Raw genomic sequence first — 14,792 nt, 5'->3', positions numbered from 1 at the left:
CATTAAGGTTGTTGCCTCTATCATATTTCTTTGAGTCACTGGTAACGACCTCCTTATAAACTCTCAGACAATAGAGAATGCCGTATGCATCCATATTCATTTATTCATTCATTTAATTATGCAACAAATATTTTTTGAGTAGTTACTATGAACTAGGCAACATTGTAGACCCTAAGGGTATAGCAGGAATCAGACAGTCCCTGCCTTCATGAAGCTTATATTCTAACAGGGAGAGAGACAGGCAATAGGGAAATAAGCAAATTGATATATATTTTGAAGGATAAGCAATGCTGTGGATACTGTCACATGGGAGATTGAAAAAAAAAAAAAAGAAAGAGAAAATTTAAAAAAAGAAACGCTGTGGAAAAAAACAGAGCAGAGTAAGAGAGCTGGGTGTGGTGACCTGGGGAGATTTAGGGAAGGGCATTTGAAGAAATAAGGCAGTTAGGTACTGCAGAAATGGTGGAGAGTGTGTGTCTTGGAGGGAGGAAGCTCCGGGCACAGGAGATCCAACAAGAAGGCCCTGAGATGGTGGCATGCTGAGGGTGTTCTGAGACTAGCAAAGGGGCCGTGTGTGGGAGCTGCCTGGGAGAAGGTTGTAAACCTGCGGCCAGTGTATGGAGAGCAGTGAGTGCAGAAGGAAGTGGGTGCTTGATAAAGTTAGAGATAAATAACAAGACAGCAGCCCCTTTAGGGTCTTGGAGTCCACAGTAGAATTCTTTAATCAGAGTGAGGAGGGTTCTAAGAAAAGGAGCAGCATAATCTGATTTACTTTTTGAAAGATCACTCTAGTACCTGGGTAACAATAGGCTATGGGGGTGAGAGCCTATGGAGAAAGACAAGGCTGGGCACAGTGGCTTATGCCTATAATTCCAACACATTGGGAGGCTGAGGCAGGAGAATTAATTGAGGCCAAGAATTCAAGACTAGCCTGGGCAACATAGTGAGACCCCATCTCTATTAAAAATTTTAAAAAATGAGCTGGATGTGGTGACATGTGCCTGTATTTACTTGGGAGGCTGAGACAGGAAGGATCCCTGGGCCCAGGAGGTCAAGGCTGCAATGAGCCGTGATCTTGGCATTGCACTACAGCCTGGGCAACAGAGCAAGACCCTGTCTCTAAAAACAATTAATGCTGCAATTAAGAGAAATGGAGAGAAAGAGTGAAGTCACAGATGGATCCAAGCAACTGGCTTAGGACATAGTTACCATGCACTGAAATGAGAAAATGGGAGGAGTGTGGGGGTTGAGGAAATTGGGGTTTGGGGCACACAGTTATAAAGAGCCAAACTCATTCAAACTTTTTAAGCAGCAAAGGAATGGAGCAGCATTCAGAACTGTTGCAAAAAAGCCAGAGAGCCAGCCTTGGAGGCCATGCACCCAGGAGCATGGCCCAGAGGTCTCCATGGCCACTTCCCCTGACACTGCACGGCCACTGGGCAGAGGCAGCCAAAGTCTAGGCTGACACTGGAAAACAAACACCGGAACCTCCGCCCCTGCTGCCAGAAGCTCCAGTTGTCACTGTCACCTCCCAAGTAAAAAATATAAATAAAGGACTCCATATGGTTCCTACTTTTCAGTTCCCTCCTCTGATATGGAGTACCTGATGGGCAGAGCCTGGTGTGGGGCTGCAGAGGAGCCTGGCTCACCAGGCCTCTGCTTTCCACTGCCAGGGTTTGCGAGCAGAGCCCCAAACAGTTATTCAAAAGGGCTTTGCAAACATGGTAACCTTCACAGATATTCTTGCAATCACAGTTTTTGCCTGTTACTACTCAGTGAACAATTCAATGTTTTTTAAAAAAAGAATTTGATTTTTTTCCCTCTATATCCATCTCTAGACCGACCAGGTTTCTTGTAGAATAGGTGCCCAGTCTTTCTCCAGACTGGGTAAAGGCCTGAAGCAGGGTAATAAAACTGACTTCCCTGTTTGAGAAATAGTTCTGGGAGAAAATGTGAAGATATTTGAAATCCGTAGATAAATTCAAGAGAAAAATTATTGATAATCTTTAAGCATAGGAGGGAATATACAGCAAGTAAATGATAAATGGATAACTAACACTGCTTAGGTCGATATGAAAAAATTGGAAATTTGGAAAATCCTGGTCTAGTGTTCCTTAAAAATAATCATCACTAGATTAATTAGAAAGTATTAATAAGGAATTATTAACTGTTTATTGCTACATTTATTGAGGGGTTAGCAGTTGTAATGAACTGAAGGTTTTTATCCCTCCAAAATTTATATATTGAAATCCTAACCCCCAAGGTGATTAGGCAACAGGGCGTCTGGGAGGTGATTAGGATGTGAGGGCAGAGCCCACAGGAATGGGACTAGTGCTCTTGCAAAAAAGGCCTAGAGAAACCCCTGGCACCTCCTGCCAGTAAGAAAGTGCTGTCTGTGAGGAAGTGAGCTCTCATCAGACACTGAATCTGCCATCACCTTGATCTTGGACTTCTCAGTCTCCAGAACTGTGAGAAATAAATCTCTATTGTCTACAAGCCACCCAGCTTTGGTATTTTGTTATAGCAGAATGGACTAAAACACCAGTGATAAATAATGCTGTGTTCAATGCTAATTTTCAGCATCTCATTTGATTCTCACAATAACCCCAACAGGCAGGACTAGGCTTAGAGAATATAACTACCTTGTCTCGCTAGTAAATGGTGGGGGTCCAATGTCCTAAGCTCTTGTCTTCAAAACTATATGCCCTAAGTTAATCTCTAGCGAGATATGATGTCTAGTAAGGAAGAAAGGAGAGGACCTGGGTGATCCACAAACTTAACAATCTGCTCTGAGTAATCTCATTAAATGTGTATTTTAACTTTGGTTTTTAAGTGTCATTAACATGTTCTGCTAAATCTTCAGTGCTGGGAATTTATCCTTATTTACCTACAAAAACACATATATAAGTACAAAGGTACATTTTCCAGTTTTCTTTGTAAGAAGAAAAAAACTGGAACTCTAACATCATCATTTAGGAATTTTTATCAAGTTTCATGAATTATGAAATATCTATATGATAGAATACCATGCATCTTTTAAAAGTATGGGAGTATCTTTAAGATATACTTTCAAGTTAAAAATATCCAGGTGAAAAATAGTAGATATAGTGATTCCATTTGTAAATAAACACACACAGATGTTTATGCTTGTAGATACATTAAAAAATTCTACAAAGATATACAAATTCTTGTGGGAGAAAGGGGAAGTTTTATAAAGGTCAAGGAAGACCTTTGCTGCTCAGTTACTATCTGTTCGTATGGTTTCAGTTTTCTACCTTGTGTATAGATAGATAACTTTTTTTTTGTCCTTTTTTTTTATTATTATACTTTAAGTTTTAGGGTACATGTGCACAAGGTGCAGGTTAGTTACATATGTATACATGTGCCATGCTGGTGTGCTGCACCCATTAACTCATGATTTAGCATTAGGTATATCTCCTAAAGCTATCCCTCCCCCCTCCCCCCACCCCACAACAGTCCCCAGAGTGTGATGTTCTCCTTCCTGTGTCCATGTGTTCTCATTGTTCAATTCCCACCTATGAGTGAGAATATGCGGTGTTTGGTTTTTTGTTCTTGCGATAGTTTACTGAGAATGATGATTTCCAATTTCATCCATGTCCCTACTAAGGACATGAACTCATCATTTTTTATGGCTGCATAGTATTCCATGGTGTATATGTGCCACATTTTCTTAATCCAGTCTATCATTGTTGGACATTTGGGTTGGGTCCAAGTCTTTGCTATTGTGAATAGTGCCACAATAAACATACGTGTGCTTGTGTCTTTATAGCAGCATGATTTATAGTCCTTTGGGTATATACCCAGTAATGGGATGGCTGGGTCAAATGGTATTTCTAGTTCTAGATCCCTGAGGAATTGCCACACTGACTTCCACAATGGTTGAACTAGTTTACAGTCCCACCAACAGTGTAAAAGTGTTCCTATTTCTCCGCATCCTCTCCAGCACCTGTTGTTTCCTGACTTAGATAGATAACTTTTTACTCTTATTTAAAATGAGTGTTTTTAATCAACTCTGTATATTTGAAAGATTGTTGAGCCTTTTGAAAAAATTAGTTTAGGTCTTTATATATTTCATTTTAAAAATTATAAAGCTGGCCGGGTTTGGTAGCTCATGTCTATAATCCCAGGACTTTGGAAGCCCAAGACAGAAGGATTACTTGAGACCATGAGTTCAAGACCAGCCTGGGCAACATAGTGAGACCCTGTCTCTAAAAAAAAAAAAAAAAAGAAAAAAAGAAAAAAAATTTCTTTTTAAAATTAGCTGCATTTAGTGGCACTTGCTTGTAGTCCCAGCTACTCCAGCCAGAGTGACAGAGCAAGATCCTGCCTCATAAATATATAAGTAAATAAATAGCTATATAAAACTTTGTGTTAATACCAAATATTTTTGTTAGTCTGATTCTTAAGTATTTATTGCTAAACTACATGTTACTATGCAGACATTTACTACAAATGGTCAGTTTCCCTTTAAATTAAAAAATACACAGATCTATATATTCACAGCATGAATAATGAAATGGAAATTTAATAATCATAGCTAAGACTTAATTTGGTGCTTCCTCAGTGCCAGGCTTTGTGAAAAGCATCTCATTCACGTTATCTCCCTAAATCGTCACACCTCTACAACCTTGATGCTTGCCCTGCCCATTTTGCAGAGAACAGAGGAAAATGATTTGCCCGAAGGCATGTATCTGGGGAGCCGTGAAAGCAGAGGAGCCCAGAGACTCTGAACCCAGACGTAGGAGCCCCCAAGTATTACACATGACTCCTTACTGCCTCCATATTCAAATAAGTTTGACTCTGGAAATATGACTGTGACATTCCCAAAGAAATTTGGCTCACACCTCCTTATACACATGTAGTGCAATGTAAAGCTTTAAAACACTAATGATTACTTAACACTAGTATCTGGGAATGTTAGGGCTATATTTTCTGATCTATATAATATTAATTTTGCCAACAGTACTTGGTATTCATGGTATGATTACTCATCGATAGGTTGAATTTTTCATATACCATAGGTAACTAGAGTACACTGGCTAATTATACTTGGTGGCTATTTCAGTGGCAAATAGAAAGCTCCTTTTGTCTTCATCTTTATTACTAAGAATATATCTGAAATCTATTAGTACTCATTTTCTTAGTAGAATAGCAAAGAGATTTTCTTTTGATGAAAGAATTTCTTGTGGAATCGTTATAGCTATCAATGATCATAATCTAAAAATATATTAAGCTGAATTTCTATTAACAGTGTACTATATCCTAAAAAAAAGTTCTTTTTTTATACTAAGTCAGTAATATGTGTTTGTTTTAGGTAATTTTCTCATATTTTCTTAAAAAATAGAATTTTTACAATGATTCTAGCTAATTGGATTCCAGTTTGCTAAGGTTCAACTACATACTAATATTTCAACAATTCCACAAATGCATAATTTGTGAATTGCTGGGTTTGGGGAAAAGCTCTGCAGTGAAAGACACTAAATGCGGTGCAAAAACTGAAAGCATTGTTTGTAAGAAGGAAGATGCTGTGGTTTTACAGATTATATATTCCTGACACACCTGAAGCCTCTCTCCCATGTCCTACCCGGAAACTCCCTCGGAGTTGTGATTCTTGTTCCTGGGGCACCCCCTTTAACTCCTCCTTTAAGGTGATTCATGGCCAGGTGTGGTGGTTGACGCCTGTAATCCCAACACTTTGAGAGGCCAAGGTGGGTGAATCACTTGGGGTCAGGAGTTTGAGACCAGCCTGGCCAACATGGCAAAACCCAGTATCTACTAAAAATGCAAAAACTAACTGGACTTGGTGGTGTGCACCTGTAATCCCAGCTACTCGGGAGGCTGAGGCACAAGAATCGCTTGAACCCAGGAGACAGAGGTTGCAGTGAGCCAAGATCACGTTACTGCATTCCAGCCTGAGTGACAGAGCAATGTCTCAAGAAAGAAAAGAGAAAAAAAACAGAAAACAAAAAACAAAAGACCATTCATATGAGAGAGAGAGAGGCTCTTAATCAAATTTCTTACCTAATATAGAAATGTCTTGAATGCATTCCTGAAAGACAACAATCCAGTAGGAATGTTAATTCTTTTCATTATAGAAAATGCCTTATGTCATTGAGTATTTCTTATGTCAGACAATTATAACTACTATAGTCCTTCAGCCACGAAACTGTCAATTATTGACACTACTTCTGGCAGCTGGAGCAACTCAGATTATGAATGCTAGTTCCTCTGCAGACTTCCCAAGTCTTGTTGACCTAAAACCTTTCCTTATCCAGTTAGGGGGTTGTTGAAAATAATAAAGCCAAAGACCGTGCAATGCTCCTTATCATCTCTAGACAAAATATCTCTTGGAATGCATAGCCTGCCTTGTCTTACATAATAAAGCATCCCAGACTAAATTTATGTTTCACATGGATGGAAGTAGTGCATTTTCCATTAGGAAATGGAACAGTAAGGATGGATTGTTCTCAGGTACCCACATCCAGGGACACTGTCCAAGAAGCCACACAAAACACGTTTTAAACAGACAATATTCCTTTTCTCCTGTAGGGTGCTTAGCAGAATCCTCAGCTCACAGGATGAATAAATGGATACTAAATGACGCACAAATAATCTTCACACACAACCATCAACACACGGAAAGACAGCAGAATGTCCAGACCCCAAGGTAACAAACAGGTAAAATTTGCATAATTAGGTCTTCAGGTGTCTTTAGTTATGAAATGTGTCTGATTCACTTGGTGATTCTGGGTGTCTTAAGCTGAGTCTGTTAGAAGCCAACCTGGCTCACGTTCTGCCAATCCACTGGGTGTTTGCTCTGCTGGGTATCATTAACCAACCAGTTTGATAGGAGTGCTTTGTTTTCTGCACTGATGAAATTTGTTTTCTGAACTGCCTGAACAAACAGGTTATTTAAGCCATTGTGTGGAGAAGGTTGGAGGTGGTTTTTGGAGAAGACAGATCTCTCTTCCAAGGCAGGATTATTATGTGGTTGCAGTAAGAGATGAGAAATTATTCTCTTGATGTCCACATGTCATTGAGGCCACAGCAGGGCAGGGAGGCAACTCTTCATATTGATGTGAATGGTAGAGTGTAACTTATCCAACCAGTTTCCCCTGAGGAATTTCTCAGCCAAACACTTCCTAACCTCCCTCCTCCCTTATGTATCCCTAATAGATTGGAGTGGGGAAGGGGTGACGCTGACACTGAAACCTTCAGTGCTTGTTAGGAAGACATCTAAAATATTTTATTTGTGGGCAGTAAAATGAAGTAAGAAACCAGGTTGCCTGGTGGGAAAACCATCAGCTTTTGAATCATCAAATTTTGAATCAAATCCCAGCTCTGCTATCATTAGCTTCATAACCTCAGACCCTCTCTGCATCTCAGTCATCAACTGTAAAAGACTGCTGTGAAGTTTAATAAGACACCTAGAATAGTGTCTAGTGGTGTCCAAAGTGTGGCCTGGCCTAGGACCAGTATCTGCATCACCTGGAAACTTCTTAGAATTGCAAATTCCCAGTCCCATCACAGACCTAATGAATTAAACTGGGACGGAGAGAAGGTAGCAGCAACCTGGTTTTAACAAGCCATCCAGGTGATTCTGATTCACAAGAAAATTTAAGAACCCCTGGCCTGGTATACGAAAGTCCCTCAATAAATGGCAGCTGTTCTATCATATTAGTGTAGTATTTTACAGCTTACTGATTTGCTCTTTCATTCACACTGCCATCTACTTTGCTCAGGTTTACATTCCCTTTGACCCAGTAATTCCACTTTGCAGAATTTTCCTAAGGAAATAATTAGAGATGTTCAGAACGATTCATTTGAAGAATTAATCATGCATGTGAAAATTTAGAAACTAATGTCAAATGAACAATATGAAACTGGTTTAATAAATTATGGTACACCTTTATGATGGAACACAGTGCAGCATTTTAAAATCATATTGTAGATCAGTATCAGAGCAAGCTCTGAGGATCACCTCCATCAGAATCTTCTGGGGTGCTTCTTCAAAAGGCAGATATCAGATTTATGAGTCTCCATCTGAGATTATGAATGAGAATCTCTGCGAGTGAGAGACTTTAGAATCTTTATTTCCCACATGCTCCCATTTGAGTGGTATGCACCTGAAAGTTTTCAAATAATGTTTTAGATTAATAATAATATATGGAAGATATTCATGGTGTATTATTGAGTGAATGAAAGTGTGTTTTAAAGCAATATTTACAATATCTCAATAACATATGCACCATAGCCATATATGTAAAAAGACCAAAATACATATGCTAAAATGCTAAGCAATTATTTCTGGACAGTAAGATGGCAATTCTGGTGATTTGTTTTCTTCTGTTCTTGATGTTTTGCATTTTCTATAATGTATAGCTTTTCCATGAGAAAAGTAAAACCACATAATAGTGCATGTGTCATTAAACTATGGAGTGGGAACTTCATATTTTATTAATTTTTTTAAATTTTTGATTTCAGTAGAGATGAAGTCTCACTAGGTTGTTCTCAAACTCCTGGCCTCAAGAGATCAATCCCAAAGTGCTGGGATTACAGGCGTGAGCCACCATGCCTGGACTGCTTGAGGAGTGAAGGCTAAGATAAATCCAGAATTAAGCTATGTATTAGTCTGTTTTCATACTGCTATAGAGAACTGCCATAGAGAACTGCCAGAGACTGGGTAACTTACAAAGGAAAAAAGTTTAATTGACCCACAATTCTGCATGGCTGGGAAGGCCTCAGGAAACTTACAATCATGGCAGAAGGGGAAACAAGCCTGTCTTACATGTTGGTAGGCAACAGAGAGCATGTGAGAGTGCAAGAAAAACTATCATTTATAAAACCACCAGATCTCGTGAGAATTCACTCACTATCATGAGAACAGCATGGGGGATACTACCCCCATAATCCAATCACTTCCTTCCCTCAACACGTGGGGATTACAATTGAAGATGAGATTTGGGTGGGGACATAAAGCCTAACCATATCAGGCTGTAAACAAGTCCTCCCCACCTCTGCCCAGGGGATGCTGAGGCAGTCAGCCATTCATTAGGCAATGCAGGTGACTGGGCATGCTGCTGACCCCATCTGTAGTCCCTGGATAATCACTGGAGGCAGAAAGAAAGGAAATCAAAGCACTATTGACCTGGCACAGAAGTTATGGATCCTTCTGTGGACTTCTTTTATGACAGGAGAGTTGCCCATCTTTCATGGGTGAAGCCCCTTAAAATGCGTAACAATTTCATCTTGGAGTTTGTGTTTTGTAAGTGAAGTCCAGGAGGACAATGGAACAGGGGGTGAGGAGCTTCCTCATCCACTCCCATTATCTCCCACCCCTCCACTCTCTGCTCCCCAACCCCCTTCCAGTAACTACAGCCATTTGGGCAGGCAGGCGCCTGGGCCTGCAGGGGACATGGAAGCTGGGTGCACACACCCCATGCACCGAGTGGCTGGGCAGGCCTGAGCTACCTGAGACCATCTGCACTCACCCTGTGAATACCCCTGTGTCAAAGAGAGCATGAAATTAAATAGCAAGTAAGAGACCCCATGACAGGCCAAAAGAGAAAGAAAGGAAATCTTCCACACCTCCCCCCACCACCACCCCTGCTTTTTGAAGGGACTTTGAGGGTTTTTTGTGTGTGTGTTTTCACTTGGGCTCTGCAAATTAAGGTAGCAGTCCAGATGAGGACTTAGGGATCGACGCACACATATCAAAGAAATGAAAAGAGGGCTTATCGGAAGAGGTTCCTCCCTTGGTAATCATTTCTGGTCTGTCTGAGGAAACTAATGTACTCCAGAAGGGTGTATCCCTGAAGGCACCACAATGTAGAATAAATTGTGTGGTTAAGTCAGGAGTATTTTCTCAGAAGGGAGTCTCTAGTGATTATAGACCAGGACACAGCCCTACTTAATTATATGCAGTACAAATAATCATTCTAAATAGTCTTTTCATATATACATGAAAGAGTATTTCATATGTGTATATATACACATATATATGAAGCCAGGACTAATTAGAGAAAGTATCAGGAGTGTGACAGACAAGTTCTTCAGCTTTTGCTAAACAAGATTGAGAGGAAAAACATAATTATCAAAAAGAGCTGACTTCACCTTTCTTTCTAGAAATTATCTTTCCAATAGCTTTCTCTTGTTCTCATTTTGAGAAAAGAGTTAAAAATAAAAATGAAAATAATGAATTTCGCTTTGTAGAAAGCACACTCTAGCACTTTGTTCATTAGCATCTGGAAAGTCCAGGGCACTCATGCACAAACAAATTACAATGCAAATGCTTATTAATGAAAAATCTACAATATGCATGTTTATAAAAATCAATTACACTTCACACCAATTTCTAAATTACTCCCACAGAATTAAAAAACATTTTAAGTTTCTAATAAATAAAAACTCAATTTTACTGCTCCATGGAAGTGAGAAAAATTCATTAAACTCCTGGGTCCTGCTGGTTGTTTTGGTGAGGGCCAAAAAGTTTAGTAATTACTCACATGTGGAAAAACGGGTGTGTATGTGTTTGAAGGAGGTCTCTTTTGGACCCAAACCTTGGCCTGGTTTCCCCAAATTTCATGGACTTCTTGTCTTACTCTAACAAGAGAATAAGCCAGGGTCCTCTTTCCTATTTACATGCAGTATAGATACATATATTAATAAAATGTGTCCAGTTGCAAAGAAAATGATGTAGATTAAGGAGCTGGCTTAAGGCATAGCTCTGCTTCCTCTCAGGGTTAAGACACAGCTCTATGGCTGGATCTGCCTGAAAGACTGGTGGAATAAGATTTCCAGACAGTTCTCCCTTTGGACCCAGGCAAATGGTATCCTAGCCTGAGGTGCCTGCTTTAGTTTTAAGAGGAGAGAGACCCATGAAGCCAAAGAGACATGCCCACCTGGAACCAAGGCACCCCCTTCTAGTCCATACTTTGGGTACCTTGAACTCTGAACTTTCTCTCCCAAATACCCTAGCCCTTCCACAGCCTGTGTGGGCTACTCTTCAAGTCACAGCATTACAGCTGTTAACTGCACTCCTAACCTGAGAAAGTCCAAAGGGCAACTCTTTGCAGGCTCCCGGGTTGCAGCTGCAATGTTCACATACACATGAGTGTGCGTGGGGGTCAAGTTGCAGGACTGAGCAGCAGCTAAGAACATAAAAGGGGCAAACTATGAGTTGGAAGGGTGGAGGCCTTCATCTGTACTCTTGCACCATCTGCAAATGTCAGAGATGGATCTGCTGCCAGGAGACCACATGTGCAAGGGCCTGAGTAACCTCCTAGGTAGAAAACATCTTAAAGGAAGAGGGAATGAAGGGATGACTGTGAGGTCAGCATAGGGTCTATCCCTTAAATTTCTCATTCATAATGATGTGAAACTCAGCCCACTTGAAGCTAAAACTTATTGAATAGCATTTGGTTTAACATAAGAAATGTTCACTAGGCCAGGCTCGGTGGCTCACATCTATAATCCCAGAACTTTGGGAGGCCGAGGTGGGCAGATCGCATGAGGTCAGGAGTTCGAGACCAGCCTGGCCAACATGGTGAAACCCTGTCTCTACTGAAAAAATAAAAAAAATTTAGCTGGGTATGGTGGCGGGTGCCTGTAATCCCAGCTACTCAGGAGGCTGAGGCAGGAAAATTGCTTGAACCTGGGAGGTGGAAATTACAGTGAGCCAGGATCACACTGCTGCACCCCAGCCTAGGCAGCAGAGCGAGACTCCATCAGAAAGAAAGAAAAGGAAAGAAAAAAGAAAGAGAGAGAGAGAAAGAAGGAGAAAGAAAGAAAGAAAGAAAGAGAGAAAGAAAGAGAGAAAGAAAGAAAGAAAGAAAGAGAGAAAGAAAGAAAGAAAGAAAGAAAGAGAAAGAAAGAAAAAGAAAGAAAGAGAAAAAAATGTTCACTAAATTGCCGAAGTTCCCTGGCCTTTTACATATAATTAAATCTTCTGGAGATTGCTCCCTGTGAGATATTGAATATCCAGCCATTTAAACCTATGATGTGGCCAATCAATGCTGCCAGAGAGGACAGATGCCACGCTAAGACTAAGAGTGAGTCCACTATCAGCTGTCTCCTCAGTGCATTTCTTGCTAAGCACAAGGATATCTCTCTGCTTGCCTGAAGTTTCACCTGTCATTCTTTGGGCTGAACTGATAGCAGCTAAAACATGGGACCCCAAATTTCAAGCTTTGGTTAAGCTGAGAGCAGAGATGTTCTTCTCAAAGGCAGTGTGGAGGCAGACATAGGCATGGAGAAAGAAGAGTGCACAACTTCATAAAAGCACTCAGTACCTGAAGGGCACTCAAACAAAACGACAGGAAAATCCCAGAAATGAGACAGGAGGGGCAGAGACAACCAGGCCCCATCCATAGACTTGCCCACCACAGACCCTGTAAATCTGTATAATTTCAGTTTAGGTTTAGTTGCTTTAATTGGCTGAGAAATGAGGCTCTCTATATGGAAGGAACCACAAACAAACATTTTTTTAGTTCATTAAAATTTTCACCATATTGAAATAGGCTCGTTTTTGGTTTCTTTCCTTTTAAAAACATATGTGGTGTTTGGGAGCTATATCTCAGAGTCATCTATGTGATAACATCACTTTTATGTTAACAGTCATTTGGTACCAGGAGTATTTTTTGAATAATTTCTTTGTTGAGATATAATTCATATACCATAACATTTACCCCTTTAAAGTGTACAATTTAGTCATTGTTAGTATAGCCACAAAGTTATGCAACTTTCCACACATTTAGTTCTTAAAATGTTTATCATCACCCTAAAAGTCCCATTATCCATTAGCCCTCACTCGCCACTCTCCCTCTCCTCTCAGCCACTGGGAACCCATAATCTACCTTCCATCTCTATGGATTTGCCTGACCTGGACACCTCATACAAATGGAATCATACAATATGTGGCCTTTTGTGTCTGACGTTTCACTTAGAATAATGTTTCCAAGGTTCGTTCATTGTTTATAGCATGAATCAGTTCTTCATTCCTTATTATGCTGCATAATATTCCATTGTATGAGTGTATCACGTTTGTTAATCCATTCATCAGCTGACGCACATGTGGGTTGTTTCCACTTTTTGACTATTATGAATCATGCTGCTATTAATATTCATATGGGTATTTGTGTGGACATATGTTTTTAATTTTCTTGGGTATATATTAAAAAGTGGAATAGCTGGGTCATGAGTGTATTTTTTTTGTATCTTTTAAAATCTCAAAAAGGGGAAGATGATGTTTCAAATGATCATCTGAATGTTGGGTTTCCACCTTCCACCAGGAAGTCATATGGTATGAGTATGATCTCTCCTTCTCTTGGCTAATGAAAAGTTCTACATCCCATAGATGTAGAACAACCACTGGTTGTTGAAACGAATCTGAACAGGTCTTTCTCTCTCTCTCTCTTAATTTTCTTTCTTTTTTAATTTTAGCAAATTCTCCCAGATCCTGAAATATATCTTTTGATAGAAATGACTCTGGTACTTTCCCCAACTTACTTTCTATGGAGCACTTTCCTAAAACAAGATTTGTATTTAAATATTCCTCCTTCTACAAAGTATTAAACACTAGTAAGTTCTGCAACATTGACAATGGAAACCTGGCAATGTGCTCTTGTTTGACTATTAAGGAATTGCTTCCAAGTACCACAGGGCCTTGAAGACCAAAATAACACAATACCTGGAAGGTGAACAATGGCAACTTACCAGGTGTGGTAAACACTTTTTTCCCAAGAAGATCCTTTATTCCTTCTGAATGCACATCAAGAATGAGAAAATACATAAATCACACATTTGTTAATAAGATGTGCATTGCATTTTTGTCCATGTAGGCAGCTGACTTGATTGTACACCAACTAGTTGAAAATGAAAAATTGAGTCACGGGGCCACTTAGCATCAAGTCATTTAAAAATGATTATTTCATGTTATTTTTGGTAGACTTCTCCCCTTAAACTTGTTTGTAGACATAGCTACAGTTGGAAGAAGAGAATGCTTCCTCAGAAATGTGCTACATTGATAAGTTATGCCGCAGAGAGGCAGAATCTATTTTTGACTTTTGAATTTGACTATTGTAACTGATATTTCTCACTTTCCATGTGTGTCATCATAGGTTTTTTCCCTGTAGATTTTTTAATTCTTTCTGGTTTTTCCTTGTTGTTTTCATGTCTGACCTCCTAATTCCTGAATCACCAACTTCACCACTTGTGATTGTTTTCAAACTAATGTATTTCACACATGCGTTTCGGGGATACATCCATCAGGAGAAATATGCAAGTGCCAGTACAAAGTCATCTTTCTAATTTGTTAATGCATGTCTGAAAAATACGGAGAGTGTGAGATGAGCATAAAAATAACTTGAAACAGAAGGCTGAGAAGCAAAAGGGAGAGAAAATACACATAATAAGTAGTTTGTTGATTCTTTTCCTCATAAACTAACCCACATGTCACTGCCTGCTATGGGGTTTGTCTAGTGCCTGCACTTTCACGCTTACACCAGCGGAGTTCCAGGCCACTGATTCTCAGGATTCATGCTTGTCAGTATTCATGCTTGTCATGCATGCAGCATGTTCATTTCCTGGCAACCCTTCTAAGAGATGGAATATTGTAGCCTCTTTCTAATCACGAGTTTCCTCAGAAAAATTCCTTGGATGGTGTGCAAACCACTCAAATTCAATCTTTCAACAGAGATCACTAAAATGTATGACATCTGCAATTATGATTTGTATTTGTGGTCCTTGTAATTTGTATGACTATCAAGCATCCA

The 14,792-nt window shown here is 39.8% G+C and overlaps 1 long non-coding RNA gene across 5 annotated transcripts in view; it reads left to right on the top strand.

Annotated features, from left to right (window-relative positions):
• LOC112133862 (uncharacterized) overlaps positions 1–14,792 on the top strand; it is a 50,540-nt gene that overhangs the window by 18,096 nt on the left and 17,652 nt on the right. For 3 of the 5 annotated variants that reach the window (XR_010140350.1, XR_008526456.2, XR_008526454.2), the window contains one exon: positions 6,571–6,699. This is a non-coding gene — a long non-coding RNA (uncharacterized LOC112133862). The remainder of the gene's footprint in view (positions 1–6,570; positions 6,700–14,792) is intronic. The other 2 variants (XR_008526457.2, XR_008526455.2) reach the window with 1 other exon arrangement.

Source organism: Pongo abelii, chromosome 5, assembly GCF_028885655.2.
Source record: "Pongo abelii isolate AG06213 chromosome 5, NHGRI_mPonAbe1-v2.0_pri, whole genome shotgun sequence".
Classification (NCBI taxonomy): domain Eukaryota; kingdom Metazoa; phylum Chordata; class Mammalia; order Primates; family Hominidae; genus Pongo; species Pongo abelii.
The sequence above is the reverse complement of the archived record's forward strand: the minus strand, read 5'-3'. Positions and strand labels throughout refer to the sequence as shown.